Consider the following 24,384-nt stretch of genomic DNA (forward strand, 5'->3'; position numbering starts at 1 on the left):
CTGTCTTTAATTCCTAACAAGAACAAAGATGGCCTGCTGGCATAGAGCCCAGCCTTTCATACCTACATTCCTGTAATTTTTCAGGTGTTCTAAAATAGCACCAGGACGGATTAGCCTTTAGAATATATTAAAATATGCTGCTGGATATTTTCTGGTCAGAGAAGATGGGCCTAAACCATTCCTGTGAAAACTGGAGTAAAAGTCTTTTTAATAGGAACCTGAGGAATGGAAAGGCATGATCCAAACTAGCAGGTGCTCCCCTTGATTTTAGGTTGTTCCCTCAAGAAATGAAATACATTAATATCAGAAATGGTGAGCGTTGGAGATGTGGTCCAGAAGCATCTTGACACAATACAATCTCTTCCCAATCCCACTTCAAGCCACACAGAGTTATTGGTGAATACAATTTTAGCGTCAAACCTTTGCAGATGTATTCATTTGCTTTCTATAGCTGCCATCTGAACAAGTGACTGGGTGATGTACATCGTCGTAAAAACAAAAGCCTTAAAACAATACAAAATAAATAGATAAATAGTCACGAAGTAAAACTATTGCTGGAGATGTTAAATGGAGCTTGAACCTAGGCCTGGGCACATAACCAGATCTTCACAGCCTTATGGAAGGCCAAAAGGATTGGGGCCAACCTGATGGGAAAATGTTTCTGAACAAGAGTGGAAGCCATACCTGTGGCTTTGTTCGGATGGTGCAACTCGTTGTTTGTGGCACGTGACTTCCCTTAATTTAATAATGCAATTATGAACCCAGCCCAGACTGGCCTGCTTAAAGCAGGATTAAGCAAAGCAAACCACAGGCTGAGTCAAGGTACTGTTGTCTTTAAAGGTTTCCCACCCTTGTGAACGCCACATTCAGAGTCAGTTTAATGTAGTGGTGAAGGTGCTGGCCTAAAGGTTCTAGTCCTTCCTTGGACACAAATGACTGCTGGGTGACCTTGGGTCAATCGCCAAGAGATGGTCAGTTCTAGTTCTGCCTTAGGTCTGAAAGCCAACTGGGTGACTGGGCTAATCTCTGTCAGCCCAACCCACCTCACAGGGTTGTTTTGGTGGGGACAATAGGGAGGAGGAAGGAGTATTAGGTTTCATTACCACCTTGAGTTATTTATAAAAACAATAACGGCAGAATAAAAATAAAAACGTGAGTGTGAATTGCCCACATTATCCATGCTGAGCAATAAATAATGCCTCTCTTAGCCCACCCTGCACAAACAGGCCAGGCTACCACATGGCTGTGCCACTGGACTACAACTCCCATGACGGCCAGCCATGAGGAAGGTTTGGAGGCAGCACTGAGAAGTAAAGCAACACAGAGACGGCCATTGAGAAGAAAACTCAACAGCCAAGTTACGCAAATAATCCCCTTCTCCTGGAGAGAACGTGAGGAAAAGACTTAAGATTGCCCTGCCTTGATTCCCTCCAGTATTCATTATTAATTTATTTGTTGAATTATTTGCTGCCTATCTCTATGCTCTAGGTGGCTGGCCACAATAAAAAGGAAGAATAAAGAAATATAAGAGGAGGGAGAGAGGATCTCTATCAAAGCCTATTAATTGCCCACTCCAGCAACAACTATTAACAATTCCAGAAATAATGGTGGAGTCTGATCCTGAGCCAAGCCTCCCTCACAGGACTGACAGGGAAAGCCAGGCTGGTGTGGTCTGGGTGTGTGTGTGGGGGGCGGGGGGGGGAGAACCAGGAGGCTCTGAGTTCTAATCCTCCCTTAGGCATGGAAGGCCGCTGGGTGACTTTGGACTGCTCATTCTTGCCTCAGCCCAACCAGCCTCGCAAGGTTGTTGTGTGGAAAAGAGGAGGAGGAGGAGGAAGTACGTTTGCTGCCCTGAATTGCGTATGGCGGGGGGGAAAAGAAGCAGCATATAAATTGAATCAATAAATAAGCTACAGAGCAGCATCCTAGGAGGATAGTGCAAAAAAAAAAAAAATGAAGGAAAGGGATGAAGCAGCATCCATGGAAATTTGGGGAGTGAAATGTTATTCCGCAACATGTTTAGGGACGTGATGGCTGCCTTTTCTCTTCAAGACTCATAGGCAAATTATCAAGTTTTTTAGCTTCACTGATTATGCCAGTCTGTGAAATGGTTGTTTGGGTTCAGGTTTTTTTCCCCTCAGTCAGGCAGCCATTTTGTGGTGGTGGTGGTGGAGGCATCGGTGGCTATTAATACTTCCAGAAGGTTCCATTGCTCTAAAAAAAGAAGAAGAGGAAGAGGAAGAGGAGGAAGAGGAAGAAGAAGAAGAAGAAGAAGAAGAAGAAGAAGAAGAAGAAGAAGAAGAAGAAGAAGAAGAAGAAGAAGAAGAAGCCAATTTGAGTCCTTGGTTTATAAATCAAGAATACCTGTCATAATAATGATGTAACCGTCTGGTTGAAAAGCAAGATTAAAAAAATAATACCGCTACCTCATGCAAGATTTTAGCCATTACAAATCTTTTCTTATGCCATTTTTCATTGCAATTCCTACATTCATTTGTTTTCTGCAGAACTGAAAAGACAAGTGAAAGAATGCAAAGAAACAGTGCTAGGATATTTTTTCCTCGCATTACCTCCTGGATATAAAATTATGGGGGCATCTGCTTTGCTTAGGTAAGTAATTGAGAACATGGGGTTCCAAGTTTTACTATTAGGGGGGCTAGAAAAAAAAAGGGGGTGGATTTGCACAATATGCTGAGTTCAAAATACAATCCGTTCTTTTGTTTGGTCTAGTGGGTTGTGTGGGGAAAAATGATCTTGTTACGTGGATATTAAATACAAATACTGTGCCATATTGTGCTACATCGCATGTGGGTTCATTCCTCTATGTTGTTTCAGTTACGTTTGTCATATTATGTAGATTTATCCAAGGTTGGGGCAGGGTGTGGGGGAGAGCAGAGCTAAATACATCCTTTTGTTTGATGGAATTCCTATTACAGCCTAGCATTTTAATTGTCTCGTTTCTTCATTTCCCTAATGAAGAGCTTTGGAAAGTAAATTTTAGTTTAAGAAAGCTCTTTCTTTCTTTCTTTCTTTCTTTCTTTCTTTCTTTCTTTCTTTCTTTCTTTCTTTCTTTCTTTCTTTCTTTCTTTCTTTCCTTCCTTCCTTCCTTCCTTCCTTCCTTCCTTCCTTCCTTCCTTCCTTCCTTCTTTTCACCAAACCTGGGATAGAAACAAAAGCAGCTGATATATAATAAGACTTCATCAAGCCCCTAATACAAAGTAAGACACCATTCCACAAATACGAATGCAGACATAAAATTTATATATAAAAGAAGAAATAGGGGCAGCCCTCTTGGCATTGAACCATTACAATTAAGCATTAAGGCTCACTGGTGCCCTAAGCACTGTCAAATCTTGGTGCACGCCTCCTTTATATATACTGTACAAACGAAGCCAAGCTTAGGCTACATAAAAGTTTTTGTGGTGCCCCCTTTGGGCCTGGTGCTCTCAGCACATGCTTAGTCTGCTTAATGGTTAATACCCAACTGCATTGAACTAAAAAAGTTTTTCTAAATATTATTTATTTGTCTAAATAAAATATTAAAAGACATTGAGACTCTAGAAAAAGTACAGAGAAGAGCAACCAGGATGAATAGGGGACTGGAGACTAAGGCATATGAAGAACGGTTACAGGAACTGGGCTTGGCTAGTCTAGGGAAGAGAAGGACCAGGGGAGACATGATAGAGGTCTTCCAATATTTGAGGGGCAGCCACAGGGAGGAGGAAGGGGTCAAGCTATTCTCCAAAGCACCTGTAGGCCAGACAAGGAATAACAGGTGGAAATTAAACAAGGAGAGATTCAACCTAGAAATAATGAGGAATTTTCTGACAGTGAGAACAATCAACCAATGGAACAGAAGTTGCCTTTGGAAGTTGTTGGGAGCAGTCATCACTTGAGACTTTCAAGAAGAGATTGGACTGCCATTTGTCAGAAATGGTGTATAGTCTCCCGCTTGGGCGGGGGGGGGGGTTGGACTAGATGACCTACAAGGTCCCTTGCAACTCTAATTATCTGTTAAGAATCTGTTATTGTTCTTGCAAAAAGTTCAGTAACAAAGAGACTGGGTGTACTTCGGGGAAGGTGACATGAGGGTTTCCCCCCCAAATGCAGTAAAAAAAATTTTTTTTACTGCATTGCCTTCACTAACTACTGTATATACAATGCGCTCCCTTTGATGTTGAATTAGTTGTCAAAGTGACCACTAGGTGGCTCCACTAACCTGTGACTGATCTGTACCCAACTTTTGTCTACTGTATATTCAGCCTGTTTCCTTTGGAAAAGTCATGCATATTAATTCATTTACCAGAATGATTATAATATCCCTGAAATATTGTGCATTTCCTTGAATGCACCCTCCATTCTGTTGCAATCTCACCATTGCACCCTATATTCTGCTGCAAACTCACTATTCAGTTGTTCCCAAATTGATGAAAGAAGAATGTAAATTAAATTAATATTTCATATTCAGAGGTCCCAGGGTTAGGTGATCACCATTTGCAATCTTCCAAGGCAGCCTCTGATAACTAAAGTTAAGGTGCGGGGAAGCCAGATTTGCTTATCAAACTCCGTGAGTCATTTAAGAATTGCAGTGATTCCGTTAACGATCATGGCAAAACGGGTCATAAAATCAGGCACAATTCACTTATTAATCGCTTTGCTTAGCAACTAAAATTCTGGTCCTAATTGTGGCTGCAAGTCAAGGACTACCTACAGGTGTCTCGTGACTGGTGTTGCCCATTTGTGCTAGTTTCCCTTGACAGCTTTTGTGTGAATGTGTCTATACCACAGTATCCAAATTCTAAATCTGGTGCTTACCTCTGGACCTGTAATCCCCAACCAATTTGGCCTCCTGCACTTTTTCAAGCTTCAGAAAGCTATTTTAAAGCATAATCATAAATTTAGAATCAAACAGCATGACTTATTAGGCTAACATAACTGATCGTGTGAGGTATTAACGCCACTCTATAAATAAGGCCACACCTAGAATACTGCATCCAGTTTTGGTCATCATCACAGTATTAAAAAGATGTCGAGACTCTAGAAAGACTGCAGAGAAGAGCAACAAAGATGATTAGGAACCCAAAGGCTAAATATATGAAGAATAGTTGCAGGAACTGGGCATGGCTAGTCTAGTGAAGAGAAGGACCAGGGGAGATACGATAGCAGTGTTCCAATATTTGAGGGGCTGCCACAGAGAGGAAGGAGTCAACCTGTTTTCCAAAGCACCTGAAGGCCAGACAAGGAATAATGGATGGAAACTGATCAAGGAGAGAGTCAACCTAGGAAGTAGGTTAACCTTTCTGACAGAACAATCAACCAATGGAACAACTTGCCTTTATAAATTGTGGGAGCTTCATCGCTTTAGGCTTTCAAGAAGTGACTGGACTGTCATAAATGTAGGATCTCCTATTTGAGCAAGGGGGTTGGACTAGATGACCTACAAGGTCCCTTTCCACTCTGTTATTCTGTAAGAGTACAGCCCTGTCTGTTTACTGCTTCTCTCTCCATGGAGCTCCTACTCCTTGTGTCTTTCAACAAACGACTTCACAAAGGAATCCTTGTGAAAGAATCTAGTAGCTCTGGCAATGGTGAAGTGTGCCTGGTTTACAGAAAAGCCAAGGTTTTACAAAGCACTTCATTTCCTCTATTTAATGGCTCGGAGGTGAGAAAGCTTGCAAGATCAAACCCCCCTGCTCAGCCTTTTGCATGTAATTTGCAAATAAGTCGCCTGGGGTTTGCTCTGCAGCAAGGGGGCACAGAGCAGTCACTTTCATTGATTTTGAAAAGGAAATTGCTGGTTCCTTCCTAGGAAACCCGTTTTTTCCCTAAGCTTATCTTTAGATGCTGTTAATCTACAGACTACCACATTTACAGCTTACCCATGCCAAAAGAAGAATCTTCTTCAATCTTTTTTCTTTTTCTTTTAAACCCCAGTGCTTTAACATTTAACCTGGTTAACAGTTTGGATTGCTTCAAAGGCTTGCTCTCATAAGAAATCTTTTCTGAGCTAATGCGAGAGCCATGGCTGCTTAGTCTGTGCTTAAAAGCATTTATTCCCTCCAATTTGGATCAGAGCCCTGGTACTATGTGGGCGTATGTAACTCTTTCCTTCCCTTGTTTGTTCTTCTATTGACTATGCCTTCCGTAATTGTACAGATGGTCCTCAACTTACGACCACAATTGAGCTCAAAATTTCGGCTGCTAAGCAAACCATTCTTAAGTACATCATGCCCGATTTTATGACCTTCTTTGCCACAGTTATTAAATGAAACACTTTTCAAGTGAATAACATGTTTAACTTATGACTATCACTTGTTGGTTATCTTATGACTTATGAATATCTTCTGATTTATGCTTTTATCACTTTGTTGCTTGTATTGTTACTGGGAGTTTATGCACCAGAAACAAATCTGTGTGTCCAATCACACTTGGCCAATGAAGAATATTTCTATTCTATTCTATTCTATTCTATTCTATTCTATTCTATTCTATTCCATTCCATTCCATTCCATTCCATTCCATTCCATCCCATCCCATCCTGGGATTCAAATGTTTTTACTACCGATTTGGTGGGTGTGGCATGGTGGGCGCGCTTTGCGTGTGTGCACACACTTTGCATGCATGTACACGCCAAATGCACACTTTACGCAAGCACAGAGGCATTCCAACTCACCTCTTGCAATCCTGCACTCTCCCGGTTGCTTCAGCAGCTGCTGTGCGGCACTCTGTTGTGCCCCACAAAGCAGCTGCGCTTCAAATTCAGAGGATAAAGGTGAGGTGGGAGCCCAGGTGGGCAGGTGGGCCCAACAGCAGAGCAGTGGAGAGAACCAGTTCGGTCTCTACTGCTTGTCGCCACTACCAGCTCGGCAGAACCGGGCAGAACCGGTCGAATACCACCACTGATCCCATCCGATTCCATTCCATTCCAAGTCTGGCGTCCCACTTTGTGACACAAAGACCTTTTTCAGATCATAAAGACTTCCCTTTTCCTCCAACCTATAGCCAGGACCTTCTCAGACAGCTGCACAGGTAGTCCTCAACCTACAACCACAATTGGGCCCCAGAATTTCTGATGCTAAGCAAGACATTTGTTAAGTGACTTTTGTGACCTTTTACGACCTTTCTTGCCACAGCAGCTAAGTGAATCCCTGCAGTGATTAAGTTCGTAACAGGGCTGTTAAGTGAATCTGGCTTCCCCATTTTTTTTGCTTGTTGAGAAGGTTGCATGACCCTAAGACACTGCCACCGTCATAAATAGGAGACAATTGTCAAGCGTCTCTAATTTTGATCACGTGACCATGGGGATGCTGCAATGGGAACAATGGTCCGTAAGTCACCTTTTTTTCAGGGTCATTGTAACTTGGAACGGTTACTAAATGAACTGTTGTAAGTTGAGGACTACCTGAATTTTTTCAAGAGGCTACACACCTGTCCAAATGGATTTTGGTGTCATCCACTGCAATCACCACTGAATGTCTACACTGGACTAGGAGAGTTATAGGCATTGCTCTGGGTTTGTCCTTCTCAAAGATACTGAATTGCTCCTGATATTTGTGGAGATTTTCGGTCATCCAGGTCATAGTTGTCTCAAAGGTGCTTTTCCAAACGGCAACTGGACTGCTTTTTCTTGAGGAAGATGCTTTCCTTCTCACCCAAGAAGCTTCACCCTGTTCTGGCAAGATGGTGGGGGGGGGCATGGAAGGACTACAGGTAGCCCTCAACTTACAACAGTTCATTTAGTGACCGTTCAAAGTTACGATGGCACTGAAAAAAGTGACTTATGATCATTTTTCATGCTTGGGACCTTTGCCGTATCCCCCATGGTCACAGGATCAAAATCCAGACCCTTGGCAACCCTTGGTTCATACTGATGGCGCTTGCAGTATACTGGGGTCATGCGATCCACCTTTTGACAAGCAAAGTCAGTGGGGAAGCCGGATTCATTTAACAGCTTTGTCACTAGCCTAACAACTATAGGGATTCACTTAACAACTGTGGGAAGAAAGATTGTAAAATGGAGCAAAATTCATTTAACAAATGTCTCACAGAAATGTTGGGCTCAATTGTGGTCATAAGTTGAGGACTACATGTAGTTCCACGTGGAGGTTGGCCACAGTGGGGGACACAGGTGAACCCATGCAACAGGGATGTTTTTGTCTGTAGAAACCTTCATTCAGGCGTGGGATGCTGCCGGTTCTGCCCAGCTCTATAGAACCGGTAGCTCTGAAGAGCAGCAAACACCGAACTGGTTCTGTGTTTGCTGCTGATTGGCACACCTGCCCACCCGGGCTCTTACCTGTCCTTTATTTCCTGCTTTTTCAACCTCTGCGTGGCACAGCTGAGGTTGAAAAAGCAGGAAAAAAAAAAGGCTTTTCAAACGCTGCGCACTTGCATGCTGCGCTTTTCAGCTCTCCGGGCGGAACAGCTTAAGGTTTTTTTATACACACGCGCGCAAAACGTAGTCACCCAACCGGTAGTAACACCGGTTGAATCCCACCCCTGCATTCATTGTATTTACTCCTGCACCATTCAAAGGGTGTTCAGCCTTCCCATGTACTCTTCCTTTTTTAAGCTGCATAATTTTTCCCTTCTCGTTGTGGATTAGGTGGAGCAAAGCAGGGGATTTATTTTATTATTTATTTGTTTGTTTATTTATTTGATTTATATTTCCGCCTGTTCGCCCATGGCGACCGGAGGCGGCTTACACAATGTAAAATCCTATTTAAAAAATAAAAACAATAAGAACTAACGAAAAGTATCAAATAAATTAGTAAAGTACAATAGGGAAAAAATTTGGGAAAACACAAAAACAAAAACTACCCCCACCCCACGATAGCAGATCACACTAGCCATCTGATGCGTTCCATCCCTCTCTGGGTTCCATTTACCTGCTACAGGTACTCTTTTGGACATTCCCACCTACATGCCTCTCTTGAAAACCTGGGCCTGGGCTCCTAGCCTTCTTCCAGAAATTGCTCTCAAAACCTGTAATTTTTAATGTGATAGAAGAGAAAAATTATTCCCACAACATCCTCCCATCCTCCAGCAATCCTCCTTAAATTGCTTTGAATTAATTGAAATTAAAATGAAAACAAAGCAATTGTTTTCAATTTTTGTCCTGAATTATTCCATGGAGCTCAGTTCCTAGCAAGCAGCTGATGAAAAAAGATGACTTTTTTATACATGTACGTATACCTCTTTCCTTTCATATATTCTCATAGCTTGCAAGTCCTTTTGTGGTTTTGCAAACTTGACCTGTCTTGTGCCTCCCTCACCTTTCTACCCCAGCTGTCATTTTCCCTTTCCCCTCTATTCAGATACTTTGCATTGAGCTTCTGTCCCTTACACATTTTGGGGAGGACCAGAAAAGGCCCAGGACACTTGCACTGTATGGCCATGAAAGGGTGAAACACCTCTGGACCTTTTCAGGGAATTATTTTTTAACCTGGCATTCCCAAATCTTTTGGCAAGAGGGCGCCACTGGCCTTGATAGAAATTGCTTGCTGGCTTTGACAGCAAAGCTTATCTTGATATTAATTCATGCGCTCCTGTCTTGCATTCTTGTGAAATGGTGGTAGGGCAGGTGAAGGAAACCATGCTGAGGTTTGCAGCAACTGGTAGTGCTGGAGACCAGTTTATCTCCTTAAAAGGTGCACCCTCAAGTTCTCCAGAGGCAGAGGGAGCAAAGAGAGAGAGAGAGGCTGGAATTTCTTAGAAAGCCATTTTGATGGTTGAATTTGGGCCTACTACCACAGGCCGAATGTTCTGGAAGGGACTATCCAGCCGAGATAGCTATTGAGTGAGGAAATTACGAGAAAAATCCAGCCTATCTAAAACCTGCCTATTTCTCGGCTACCAAAAGGTCATTCAGGTTGGAGAGCAAAAGTAGTAGAATGCTAGTTAACAATAAAAACCTACTTAATTATCTTTTTTACCCAGAAAATATTTAAATAAATAAACAGCAAACATCTCTCACCCAGATATGGGTTAACTCATTTTTTAGGGTTATACCTATAAAGCACACACAATGGCAATTCATATAATTTCAATCCTTGTAATATTGTTTTCCATGTTATTTGGTGCAACCATAAAATCATCCTGGAACGCTGTGGGATTTCCAGTGATCTCACCTGCTGTCCAAGCTTCCAACTTTGCACCTTCCCCTTCTAAGTCCCTGTGGCTGGTGCCTCATCAAAAGCACAGCTCTAAGTTCAAGGAAACTATGAATTTAATCAAAAGGAGTTAATTATCTTTTGCTAGGAGGACGTACCATGAACAATTCTACAACACTCTTTTTTGCATTCAGGATTCTACCTTGTAGTCTGTCTATTGCTGGTTTTCCCTTAAGATTTTCTCCTGTTTGGCGCAATTGGTCCACAAAAAGACATAATTTTCTGTTATTTCCTACCTATCTCCTCCCTTTTAATGTTTGTTCACGAGATACGTGAGCCTGTCAGCACACCAATAACTAGGCTTTGGGCGAAATATATAAATTAGAGAATGGAGGGGTTGGTTCTTTGATTTTCCTGGAGCTTTTAAAAAAACGCTAGATGTGTTTGTGATGTGTCCAGCTAGAAAATGCAATGTTCTTGCAAAAAGTTAATTTAAAAAAGTACACACACCAAGTGCAATGTTCCAAATGACATTCATTTAAGATGTGATAAGTGTACAGAATACAGAATAAGTGTACATGCTCTACATGATCCAGCCTTTTGTGGTAACATGTACTGAATCTTTATGGTCAAACACATGGACTGAAATGACATGCAAAGCACCGAGCATGTCAGCTGTGGATTGGGCACGCCAGCCAGACTGAAGGATTGGGATATGCCTGTGTGTGCTTATGTTGTAACCATGGAGCTTGGGATCTCAAAATAATTTAATTAATCCAGTTTGATTTCCAAGTTAAAAGGTTTGGAGGGGAGATTTGCAATTGTTGATACTTATTGTTCAATAAAATTGGGTGCCTTTTTCTTGAAGTTGCTTCCAGGATTGTGATCCTGAGTTGTGGTACATGATCTGCTTCCTTCCTCACTTGGAAACTAATAAAATCAGTATTTTTTTTTCCACTGAGCAACAATGAGGAAAAAAATCCCCATGTTGTCCTTCGCTCGCTGGCATTCAACCTAACAGTAAAACACATTTGGTACAGTATCTGCAATCCTCAATTCTTAGCATTCACAGACCTTATAAGCACCAATTACAGCACTGTAGGCTAAAGAAAAAAGTCAAACATTTAAAGAAATAATTACCTTGGAGCTAAATGCAACAGTTTTTCATTCCCCACACCCCCCTGCTTCTAAAATGCTTCATTGTAACCCCCTTCATTCTCCATATTGCACAAATTGATGTTTGTGGTTCTTTTGACCCCGAATGTGAATTTTAGATGAGTTTAATAATTGCAAGAACATTTCAATTTTCTTTCGGCATCTATGATATACTCAAATCACGTATGAAAATGAGGACTGCATAAAGGAACAAAAATTTCAAGTTACTGTAAAATGTATGAGTCAAATGTGTGTATTTAAAACTCAGGCAATGCAGCATTTATTCTGTAGGCAAGATTTTGAGACTCCTACACATAGCTAATGCCTAATATGTAATGTAATATTTAAATAATATTTCTTACATTTTTTTTTGTTAAGTTAGAATATGACCCCAGTAATTTCAGAAGCTAGGCAGTTACATGTTCTATAAAAATGTTACGGCAAACAACGGAATACACAACTGAATCCATCCAAATGTATCTCTCACAAATATTGTTTGTAGTTATTAACTATTTAACTAATGAGATTTAATTACCACTTCAATAGTATCAAATAGCAACACTGTAGCATACACTATTCATAGAAAATTAACAAATTAGCGGCCTAAATTCTAAAAATTCAGTATTCAGACAAATGTGGTATGACTGTGTCATTCATATGATATTCTATAAGTTTAATTCAATTCTGCACCAAATGTTTGAGGCTTTTTAGTTTTTTTATGTAACTCTTCTATTTTTAGAAAATGCTTTTACAATAATTCTACATCATAAATATATAACATCAAAGAAGGAAATTGTATAGTTCTGTTTCTGAAAATTACTTAGATTCCTTGTACCACATTTCAGTTATAATATTCAGCTACCTAAATGTATTTGGAAATTAAAAACCGGGTAAGCTGCTTTGCTAAATTTGTCTTTTGTTGATATTTAAGGCATTAAATGAAGGCTAATTTCTATTTAATGTAGTAACCTTAAATACCGGATACATTTCTTCTATTTTTCTGTTTCCTTAGTTTGTAGAGCCTAAAATTCTAATGTGCTGAATATTATTTTGCATAGATTTATAGATTATTTCTTATATATTTTTTGAAAATCCATATTACAAATCAAGTCTATTTAAACAATACTAAATGTAACATTTCCATCTGATTAGATCAAAGAAATTGAAACATTGCAATGCATGTAATGAAAAATATTTAAACACCACTCTTTGTTTATTGTAAGTTGCTTGTAAAAGTTACCTTTCTCAATGGCATGTTTAATTTATACACATTCATTTAATGGTTTGGTTATTAATTTTCTATATTCACTATGTAAAAATTAGAATTGGTTTTATACATGATTTTAATATCTGAGGGGATAATCATCAACCCAAATAATTCTTACTTTAATAAATAACCTGTAGAAACTTACAGCATTTGGTTCTCTTATATAAAAACAATTTAGCTTTTGTAAATTTTAAATGAAATAATTTTGGATATTAATCCTTGATATAAATACATTATTTGAAAAAGAATTCTAATTTTATTTGCCATTTATAGTTATTTTATTTACTATTTTTTCTGAATATTTACTATTTACATTTTTATTTTTATGTGGTTAATATCTCTCTTTAATTAGTAGTAATGCTACTCAATGCTTTATTTAACAAAACAGACTTATTTTATTTAGATACTGTATTAAAATATTCAGCATTCTTAATCAGAGCATACATTATTTTGTATATGATTGTAATTCTTGGTGAAATGCAGGATTTGATCATTTTGGTGCATCAGTTTTAAAAAATGGTTCACATGAAGTATTGTATATTTTTCTGATAAATAATTCTAATGATTTCTCAATAATATTATGATTCTTAAATATGCATTAAATGTAATTAATTATTTTGCATATTGAAATTGTTTTTTATATAAGATTACCTTGCTGTTCAGAAAAAGATGATAAATACAGCTTTTTGACTAAGACAATTGCAGCACTGTTGTTTAGCATACTTTGCATGCAATCTTCTTTAATTATTTTGGTGTAGGACATGTGAATAATATTCTGAATAATATACAGAAATATTACTAATATTATGCTTTGTACCTAGCAGTTCCAGATAGAATATTATTTTGTAAATTAGTCTTAAATCTGAATATGCACACAATCTATTGCCACTATTTACATACTACCTATAATATCTGCTCCCTGTTATTTGGAATAATGGCATAGTCTAGGTTTCTCAGCAGTTTTTACTAAAAATTCTAATCATGTGTATATTTTTGCATATAATAACTGAATGCAATAATTTTAATCCTGAATACTAACTAGATTTTTAAAAAGTGTTTGTTTTAATGTGCTTAATTTCCATATAAATATTGCTTCATCTCCTTTGAATAGTAATTATATTAAAATCACCAATATGCATAATATAGGACATTTAGATTTTGATTTAATCTTTTCAGTATGTTGCAGTGTTATGTTCATAACCAACAGATTTTTTTCCATGGTCCCTTGAATGAGGAAACATACTGTAGCATACTTTTCATTTCCAAGAGATGCGTTTAAATAAGTGGAAGCCAATTATGGAAGGAAAACACCTGGTTATTAATAGGACCTTTAAATACTTATGCCTAATCAATGAAAGTACAACATTGCAAAGAAGGGGTAAGATATAACATACCAGCCGATGAATATTTTTTTAAAGGTTTAGTTATATACATGTTGTGTATTATTTGCATATTCATACATTTTGCAATTCCAGGATTCTGAATTATGCATGCACAAATTTAACTAAAATTAATAATTAATTGGTCACCATATAAACTTCTCTCCACAACTTCTATTTAATGCACTCAGTTTTAAATTTGGGGCGAATTTTTCCCTTCAGCTTCCCAAATTTATAGAAGTTTCATATCCTGTCAAACCCTGGAACCTTTTTCATATTCCCTTATGCCATAGGTTAGGATATCACCGTATCCTAAAGTTGGGAAGTGCTTATGTCCTACGCCCAATTTTGCTATTTCCCTCCATTATCTCTTTCTAAAGACTTCAAATCTTAAACTGCCCCCACTTCCTGAGCTGACCCTTCCCCCACATTTTACTTAAACTGCATCCCTCCCCCCCCCATTGAAACTGTCTGGGTATTTTATTCTATTCCATCTTCTCCTCAAACCTTTCTTTCCTCTTTCCCTGTTCTGGAACTCTTCCCCACCCACCCCCATGGATTTTTTTTCTTTTTTTAAATACGGAGGGTGCCTTATTTCTTCCCTCCCTATCCCTCATTTCGAACTCCCCCGCAACCACCCCCTCCGACTTCGACAAGGGCTCCTTTTCAGGCGCCCCCTCTCCATCCCCATCTGCTGTTGCTGCCCTGACCATCTTTTATCCTGGTGCTGATGCTGCTGCATCTTTCTCGTTGCCCGGGCAACCGTCGCCGGGAATGGGGAGGGGAGGGGGGCATTGATGGAGAGAATCCAGCGCGCGCCTGGGCTCGCGCTCTGAGTGCTGCTGCTGCTGCCGCCGCCGCCGCCGCTTCTGCTATTGCTGCTGCTTCCCCCCTCAGTCCCTGTGTATCTGGGCTGCCCCCATGCGCGCATGGAGGAGTCAGCTTGCGCCCACCGATGGAAGCAGAGGTAGGTGCAGTCTCTATGCAATCACCCCCCCCCCCACCCCGCCTCCTCCTTTCCGTCTCCTTCCCTCTCTCTCCCATTTAAAAATCTTTAAAACTTTGCATATTAATATCTGCACTTTGCATAAATCTCACCCGCTCTTTATTGATTGCAAAATGCTTAATGCAGCAGCTGGTCTGTTGCACACACACGCAGAGAGACACGGCAGTCTATTCCTTTCTCTTCGTCTCTCAAACCGGCAGCTGCAATTGTTCCTTCCTAGAGCTTTCTTTTTTTTCTCTCTCTCTGGCATTTTTTTTATTATTATTTTTTTAGATGGTGGTGTCCGTGGCTCAACCTTTAAGGAAAGGGACAAAAAATGCAAACAGGGAAAATAATAACGGATGATACATACATATAAATAGATATAAAACAATGCAATTTTTTGTTTTTTTGAAAAAGCAAGTAAAAGGCAGAAATGATGCTGGCGTGGTTTTAAAAGACATTTTTATTCCTTGAAAAAGGGGAGGTGGTTTTTTTTTGCAATGGTTACCAAAAAAAAAGGCAATGTGTTTGCTTCCTGTTATTTCCTTTTACAAATGGCTTTGTGCATTTTAGCAAAGGTCGTTGCTCTTTTTAAAGCTTTCGCTAAAGAAGTGTTGCATGGATAAGAAAATGAAATAAAATCGGAAGACGGAGGAAGAGCTTTAGCGGATTTTCTGTAAATGTCTTTTGGCTCTCGGCAGCGGTAGTTCGGCTTTTCTGAGACTCTGGCGATGGAAGAAAGAAGGGAGGGGAACTGGAAGGGAACGAGACAGGGCGTTCGTATCTCCGGCGTTTGCGATTTTGAAAAGCGGGCAATTAATACTCGGCAAATATGTGTCGTTGCAATATTAGGACCCCCCCGCCCCCGCCCCTTTCCCCGTGTCCCCTGTGAATGGTGGGTGCTGGCTTTAATACAAGGGGCGAAGATTGAACGGGACTGAGGCTATATGGTTTTCGTCTCTTAAAATAAAACTCAAGTTGCGGAAGAGGAAAAAAAGGAAGCTGGAAAGCTTTGGGCTGTCCGGAGATCTGAAGAGAGAGAGAGAGAGAGAGAGAGAGAGTATGTGTATGGGGAGGGGGGTGCAGGTAAGAAAAAAAAATAAAGTGGGGGAGGTGCAATGGCCGAAGAAGGGAGGGGAAGCAGATAAATACAAGGAGAAGTGGACTCCTCTTTTGTCCACGGAAAGGGGGGGGGTGTGATTGAAAAAAGAGGAGAGGGAGGAAAGGATGAATGTTATTAATAATTATTAGTAGCCCATGGCAGCTATTGTTAGGAGCAGGAGGTATTGTCAGGAGGGGAGGATAGGAGAGGTGGAGGGGTAAGGATGGGTGAAGAGGTCAGATCCTGACTAGGGCCTGGAAGTGGCGGGGCAGTGGGGTGTAGAGAAGAGAACCCATATTTAAGGAGAAGGTGGATAGAGGTGATGATCCCTGGAGCAAACGATGTGGCAAAGGAGAACAACCAGGGAAGAAGGTTAAAGAGGGTTGGTAGCTATCAGAAGCTCCAGGACGAAAGAGATTTTTTGGAGGGGGGACATTACACTGGAGCTGAAATATCAGGCACATTGGAGGCAACTGAATGGGGAACACCAGAATATTGGATCTATGTAAGTGGGGAAAGGGAACAGGATTTAACCCCCTTCTCCCCAAAAGGAAGGAAGAGACCGCCTCTTACAATGGTCTGTTAGTTTCCAGCTCTCCTGCAACTGGAGCACTGCAGTTTTGCAATCCTTGAGATGTTACTGCTGGAGAGTGTGATTTTGCTGGGGAGACCTGTGAAGAGAGCCCGCCTGTCTGGCTGCTGCTTCCTTTGCCTCAAACTCTCAGAACCGCCAAGGCGGATTTGCATTTCTAAAGTTCTCCTTAGTTACTTGGAGTTCATAGCAATGATTTCCGGGCCTTGAGACGGAGGGGTGCTTATACCTGGTGGCGGTGGTGTCATGTGTGGGCACTTACAGGAGGTTGCCATGGGGAAATTGAATCTCTGTGCTACCCAAGACCCCTGCTGAAGAAACCCTCAAGAGAAGGGTCTTGACACGTGGCCCCGTCTGATGGGGAGCGTGCGAGACTCCTTGACACTGACTCGTGCCTCCTTCCCGCTTGGGGAATGTACTAATTTCAGACATTACATTTTTTACGCCTGGCTGCTAAATTGCAGCGTTACTGCTGCTGCATTGTTGGTTAAAGGAGTTACAAGGCTCTTGGTAGGCAGGGCTTGGGAAATAAATGCATAAAGGGCAGTTGGGATTGAGAACATTTCTAAGCCAGGGGGACACGAGGAAATTGCCCAGCCTGAATTGTGTGTGTGTCTGGGGGTGTGATGTGAAGGGGGAGGAATGGGCATGTTTCATGTAGTCCTCGGCTTACGACCACAACTGAGCCCAACATTTCTGTTGTTAAGTGAGTTTTGTCTCATTTTACAACCTTTCTTGCCGCAGTTGCTAAGTGAATCACTGCAGTTGATAAGTTAGTCACCTGGCTGTTAAGTAAATCTGGCTTCCCTTGCTTGTCAAGAGGTCTCAAAAGGTGATTGCATGACCTTAGGACACAGGAACAGTCATAAGGATGAACCAGTTAACAGGCATCTGAATTTGGATCACACGATCGTGGGGATCGAAACCATCGCTTTTTGTGATAAGTGAATCCACTTCTGTGGTAGGTACTCTTTCATTGCCTGAATGTTCAACCCAACTACTCTGGGTTAATTAATTTGGAAGAGCTAACATTCCCTGACATGAAACAGAATCCTCATTTCTTGTACAAACATTGACAAAAAGGTAAAAAACAAAACCTGCCCTTTATCTCTTTGACTCAGTAATGTAAGAGGCATGAAGGCTCTTTACAGTTGTTTGCATTAAATCCTCTTGCATATGCACACTGAGCATATACCAAAGGATGATTCAAGCATATTAAGGGGTAAAAACATCCTGTGGCCTTGAGGAAGTGTTAATGTAATTGAGCAGGTCCTTTTCTACACAAGGACTCACAAATTATCTTCCAGAACAGTTGTCACTTTTCCTGTCTCCATTAGCTTCTCCGTGGGATGAATCTTTATAACTGAAAAGATTGGGCTGAAGTTCTGGTACTGAAGACTATTGCAAGCTTGGTTTTCCTACAGCAGATTCCTTGCTAGAAGTGGCCCACTCTTGAGTCATTCCCTCTGTATATGCAAAACTTCTTTTTCATCCTCTGGAAAAATTATTGTGGAGTGATTATCCTATATTGTCAGTGGCGGTCCTTCTGATGGCAATGGTGAAGGAACTGGGAGCTGCGATTCCCTTTCTATTTGTGTCAAAATTGCCAGGAGTCCTCATTTTGCGAGGGCTGGAGTTAGTCCTCAGGAATCATACTGTTAAAGGTAGTCCTTGACTTATAACGGTTCATTTAGTGACCATTCCAAGTTACAATGACAGAAGTGACCAATGGCCATTTTTCACACTTCTGACCTTTGTAGCAGCCCCACGATCGTGGGATCAAAATTCAGATGCTTGGCAATGGGTTTGTGCTTACGACCGTTGCTGTATCCCAAGGTCATGTGATCACCTTTTGAAACCTTCTGACAAGCAAAAAATCAATAGGGAAGCCAGACTCATTTAACAACCATGTTAAACTTATCCACTGCAGCGATTCCCTTAAGAACTGTTGGCAAGAAAGGTCGTAAAATGGGTGTGTGTGTGGGAGAAACTCACTTAACCAATGTCTCATTTAACAGCAGAAATTTTGGGCTCCATTGTGGTCGTAAGTCGAAGGCCATTTGTACTTTCTGTTTAGCCAGCGAGGATTTCCCCCTTGGTTTCTCACACGGTGTAAGAATTCCTCATCATGTACTAGAATCCATTCAGCATCCCTCATTCTGTGACCCGGTGGCCGATGGTTTTTAAGAGGTATATAATACCACATCAGATGAACACATAGAAAAGTGAAACCAGATACGATTTATGGTGATCTTATACCTTAATGTGTAGGTGTTTGGTGCATCTCAGCCTGCTAGGAATTAAATGCTTCTTTAGTGTATTTGCCTCCTCTTCCTCCTCCTTCTAAGCCTTTACAACTGACGTGGTTCACACTGTTTTGTGGTGTATTCGATCAGTGGGTGGGTAGATGTGTTTGCTTGTGTATGTGTGCGTCTTTGTTGGGTGTGCTTCCGTTGTTGTCAAGTGAGACCTCATTTCTCTGCAGTGACCTTTTTTATTGATGCCTGGTGTGCGTGTGTGAGTGTGTGTGTATGTGAATATGTGCACTTGTGTCTTTACCTCTCAAGTAACTCTTTCACTACTGCAGGGACTCTGCCCCTGATCTCCCTCTACAGCTCCCCCTACTGGTATGGCCTAGCAGTGAAGCTTGATGGAGCTGGCCTGTCATTTCTCCAGGCGACCTGCTTTTCTGTCCCTCATTTATGCTCCCTTCCCCGACATTTCAACCTTGATTATATATCACTCCAAAGCTTCTTGCTGTTTAGTGAGCAGCAGCTCACTTCTTTATCTGAGGAGGTATATTCGGTTTGGCTCCAACAATGACCAGCTCAACGTTTGGATGCCTAAGGATCCATCCGCTCACGTATTTCAATTCCCCTTTTTCTTTCTTATCATTGTATCTTTACACTCTCTTCAAACTGCGTGCTGTCTGCTGATCAAATATTGTATTTTTTTAAAAGCCTTTTTCTTGCATTGGGATACCTTCCCTTTATTTCCCATTAATGCGTTTTTGCTACTTTCTTTCCAATGCTTGTTGTATTCTTTTTCAGTTTTCCTCTCTTCTCTTCTTCGCAGACATTTGTGTCCTTCAGTGTCTGTTTTCACTTCTCTTTTCTCTTTCAAGACTCTTTGATAGAACCCCTCCAAATTCTATTCCTTTCTTGTCTCAGTGCATTAGCCCTTTTTGTTTAAATAACCTTTCCCCCCTGAAGTCTACCCTCCAATATTTCCATTGGAAGGGAAAGTATCTCCTTTTCTTCCTCTTTCTTGAAACCCAGAATATGAAATGTGACAGTACAGCAATTCTTAAAAATGAAAATGAACACAAAACAAAAAAGCATTTTTCATGTAGAGAATCGGAAGAGAGAGAGAGAGAGAGAGAGAGAGTGAGAGAGAGAGAGAGAGAGAGACTGATTTAAGCTTTGTAGGAGGCAGTGAACCCTACACCCAGTCATAAGGAATTTTGCTTGAGTGGAGAATTCTGAGCCACAGTTCTCCAGTACTATGCGAAAAGCAGCCATTTCCTGGTCAAGAAACTGACCGCCAGCTCCATCTCACCCGACAAAGAGTCCAGGTCATTTATTCCCTGAATGTCACCTGGGGAGGGGGAGAAAGGAAGAGAAAGCAGTCATAGCCTCAGCCATCAAACACGCCATCTCCCCCCCCCCTGTCTTGTCCTACTTTGGTGTCAGTTTCATAGGGAATTAGATGCTTCCCACCACATCCTCAAGCACACCTTTACTATATTTTTTAATCTGGGGTGGGGGGAATCGTTAGAAGGCCTGTTTCATTGCCGGTTTGAGCGTCTGTTGCACGGGGAGAGAAAGAAAATATATCTGGAGTCATTTATCAGAAAAGAGCCCTACTCTTGAACTCAAGTAGAATGGAAAGGCCAGAAAAAGCAGTGAAAGGTGAATTAAAATCATTTCTCCCTTCCTTCGTCTTGAATCTCCTGAATGGGTGGACGGGCGTTTTAAAAGAAAGAATTGAAATTACAGATTCTCTGCTGTCAAAGTACAGAAGGGAAGATGTACAAAAGAAGCTAAGCATCTTTAAAGAAAAAAGCTCCCCCCCCCAGTAACAATTAAGACAAATCTGTTATTATCTGTACAATTTATCTCTTGTGCTGTTCGAACTGGCTAAGAGATCCACTTATAAATGCATGTTAAATGGAAGCTAATCAATTTAATCAATACTCTGACTTATTTTCACATGTAGTGTCAAAGTATAAATGGCAAACCCATAAGGGTAAATTATATATTTTTTCCCTGATTTAAAAGGTTTTGAAATGTAGTTAATAAAGACAGCTATGCTTTGCAAATACATGAAGGTGATTTACCTACAAACAGAGGATTGATTTGTACACAATATTTAAAAATTACAAAACATAACCCTTTTTACAATATTAAACAGAATCTTTCTGAACTCCGTTACTCCTATATATGCACACACACATAATGCCGTCTGAATTTTTCTTTACAAAGCCTTTCAACTTGTCTCTTCTTATCAATATTATTTTATAGATTTTACGATAGGTACATATAACAGGTGTTTTCCTTCAAATTGGCACAGCTATACAAAAGATCAGTGTTTCGGTGATAATAGAGAGAAATTCTCATTTGAAAGTATGTTTTGTTTTGAGTATCTGTAAATGGATCTGTCAATAGCAGAATCAATTGGTGAATTCATTCAACTGTATCAATAATATCCAGTATCTTTCTTTAGAACACAGTTCAATAAATAGAAAAGGATCGATGTATAAACCTATAAATAATATACATCACTACACCACATCCTTCATTCTCCATTACACCAAGAACACTTCAAAGCACTTACGCCGTGTAAAAAGACTACTGTATTATAAAACAGCCGATCAGGCCCCACTGGCTGCAGATTTTAAAAAGCACTCTAACCAGAATGAAGTGCTAGGCCAGAAATACCTGTTTTTGAATATTTCTGCATAGATTTGCATTGTCAGTTTTAGAGGCAGACAAATTATAAAATTAACTGATTTCAGTTGCCTACCAAATTGTAGTATCTCCCTGTTCCTTCCCTCCCATTTTTGCTCAGTCTATCGTTCCTCATTATAGCCAAATTAAGCATAGCCCATAATCAGGTAGCCTTGTTATAAATAATACTTGAAGATGCAATTGACATGAAGGTCTCTTACATTGGCTCTGCTAATCCTTACACCCATTCTTTAAAACATACTTTGAACTAATTGTAGGAGTTGTGCAAGCTTGTAAATATGTAATTGTCCCAGCTTAGTTTAAATATATAGATACAGATGATCGGTTTTTAAAAGAGATGTATTTATATGGAAAAGCTGCATGCCATATAATTTTAAGCCCCTCTCCTAAATATTGTAATTATTCTTTATAGGTACTATAATTAAGATTTATCTATGGTTCAAACATTTCCTATCCTCTTGACATGATTCAAATTTATTTGGAAATAATGGCCTTCTGTTATATTCCAGATGCAGAAGTAAACTGAGGTTTCTGTTTTTTGTTTAAAGTCAACCACTAAAATTTGGGACCAGATGAATGTATGCACAGCACACCAGATATACATATCTTGCCTTCCAGTAAATTTCCCAATTAAAATTTGCTTCAGAAGTTGTACTTTAAAATCATCATCAATCATCTTTCATATTGTTCTGAACAGAGAAATTAAAACATTCTTTCCCAGAAACGAGCCATTTTAACATGAGCTAGAATGTTTTAAGAGAAATGTCTTGGGGTTTGGATAACACACTTAAAAACTAAAAAAAATGTCAAGGTGATCTGAGAACGGGATAGAAGTAATGAGAATTAGACTAATGGATGAAATCGTATTTAGTGTTTTCGCAGAAGAACAGCTGGTGTGAAATTTGGATGGACAAAGACTTTTTATAATATAATGAGATTTTAGACAAATTCTAGTCATGTATACTTTGGGACTTCGCATTCTCCTTTGCAGAGGTAAATATCACTTCTCTAGTTACAATAATCCTGCAGCCTAACGGTCTGGTACACTTCAGAGAAAGCACAGTCACTCCTTTCTTCACCATGCTGGGCAGGCAACAATCAGGATGTTAAATTTCCCCACAGCTGTGAAGACGGCCACAGCCACCTCATCTTGTAAGAGCGAAATGGCCTCCATGTTCTGAACGACAATGCACATTAATGGAATCCACTGAAAGGAACAAACAGTTCTGCGCTGGGTGTGTGTATATATATATATATATATATATAGTATTTGTGTGTGAATGTATATATGTGTATATATGATGTACACACAAATACACACATACACACAAATTCACACAAACATCTCTTGTGTATGTTTTGGCATTATCCAATTGTCTTTAATTCAAATCACTAAAACAATTTGGGTTACCTTCTTTGATTTTTGGTTTGGAAAGTAAGGTTTCTGAGGTAAAGTTGCTATCATTTTTACCATTTTGGCCTAATCACCCACCATATGTGTGCAGTGCAGCCTGATCCATATCTCTGTCTAGTTTCCCGTTTGCTTCTGAGGGAATGAGAACATGATGGGTCCTTTGCGAATCATACCTGGACACTCCATTGTGAGCACATTTACGAAGGGTTTATAGTGCTTGTCTCGCTTGTCTTCAAACCATCTCCTGGACTAGACATATAAGTGGCCAGGTAGGTATTCATGGATTATGCTACTTTGATCCAGTGACATGACTTTATTTCAAATGAAATGTATCCATGTTGATTGGGAGATAAATAAGAATTTTGATATTTAGTTTATATCTTAGTTTTAAAAAGTAGAATAGATTAACTCCAGGTATTTCAATTTAGTTATTTCTTGATTTATAATACCTGTTATTGTTTCTTTCCCGTAATGTTGGCTTGTATATGCTACTTAACTTAGCTATCATCATAATAGCCCTGATAATTATCAAAACACCCAGCTTTGATCACCTGGATTCCCTGGTGAACTCTAGCAGAATGTGCTCCAAAATATATCCCATCTCTTGGCATTTTTCTCGATTTTTAATATTGTTAAAAGCAAACCTGACTTCAGACTTACTATTTCAAGAAGACAGAATCAGAAAACTGTTCTTTTTATCTTCTGAAAAATCCATAGGCCACTGCTTAAGGTAGTATCTTCTGATTTCACAACGTTTTGATGAATAATAAAATATACTTTGTTTCAAAGTTTTTGAAATCTGCTCATTGCAAAATATATTTGGTTGAAATAAGCCACATACAGTATGTTGCTATTAATAATATTCTATCAAGCATTTCTGGTTTTTCTATTGAATAATTCTGTGTCTTAAATTCCATATCCACATTTAAGATATGCCTGATAATTAAACAAACAGTTAAAATGGCATTGTGGTTTTGATGTGGACCCTTTCCCTTTCCTCTGTTTCTTCTACTAATTTGGTTCCTTGTAAAAAGAGGTTTTTAATACGTAGATCAGATTGGGGGGGGGGGAAGCACTATTTTTTTTCTTTTCAAAGAAGAGACAAGAAATTATAAGTCTTTGAAATCTTGCATTTGATATTGAAGATTTTTAATATGTATAATTTAAAACATTTGGAATTAAAGCTTACAGTATTGTTTTGGAATAAGAAGAGCATTTTCCCATGTTCCTTTTGATAGTTGGAGCAAGTACTGTATTTTTTTCACTCAAACCCTTGCAGGCCAATAAATCTGGACTAAATTAGCATTATTTTGAAGTGGATTGCTAACTTTTGCAAAAGGATTAGAACCTGATTTAGCCCTTTTGTTTCTTTTTTAAGCACCCTGATTATGAGTGTAGGTTTGCT

At 39.8% G+C, this 24,384-nt stretch overlaps 1 protein-coding gene across 1 annotated transcript in view; it reads left to right on the forward strand.

Moving 5' to 3' along the window:
* Window positions 1–14,804: 14,804 nt before the first annotated feature.
* POU2F2 (POU class 2 homeobox 2) overlaps window positions 14,805–24,384 on the forward strand; it is a 106,696-nt gene continuing 97,116 nt past the window's right edge. The window contains exon 1 of the mRNA XM_087940105.1: window positions 14,805–14,880. The gene's annotated coding sequence lies outside the window, so the exon portion shown is untranslated. The remainder of the gene's footprint in view (window positions 14,881–24,384) is intronic.

The sequence above is a fragment of the Pseudonaja textilis genome, chromosome 10, assembly GCF_049901715.1.
Source record: "Pseudonaja textilis isolate UNSWEBS1 chromosome 10, rPseTex1.2, whole genome shotgun sequence".
NCBI classification, from domain to species: domain Eukaryota; kingdom Metazoa; phylum Chordata; class Lepidosauria; order Squamata; family Elapidae; genus Pseudonaja; species Pseudonaja textilis.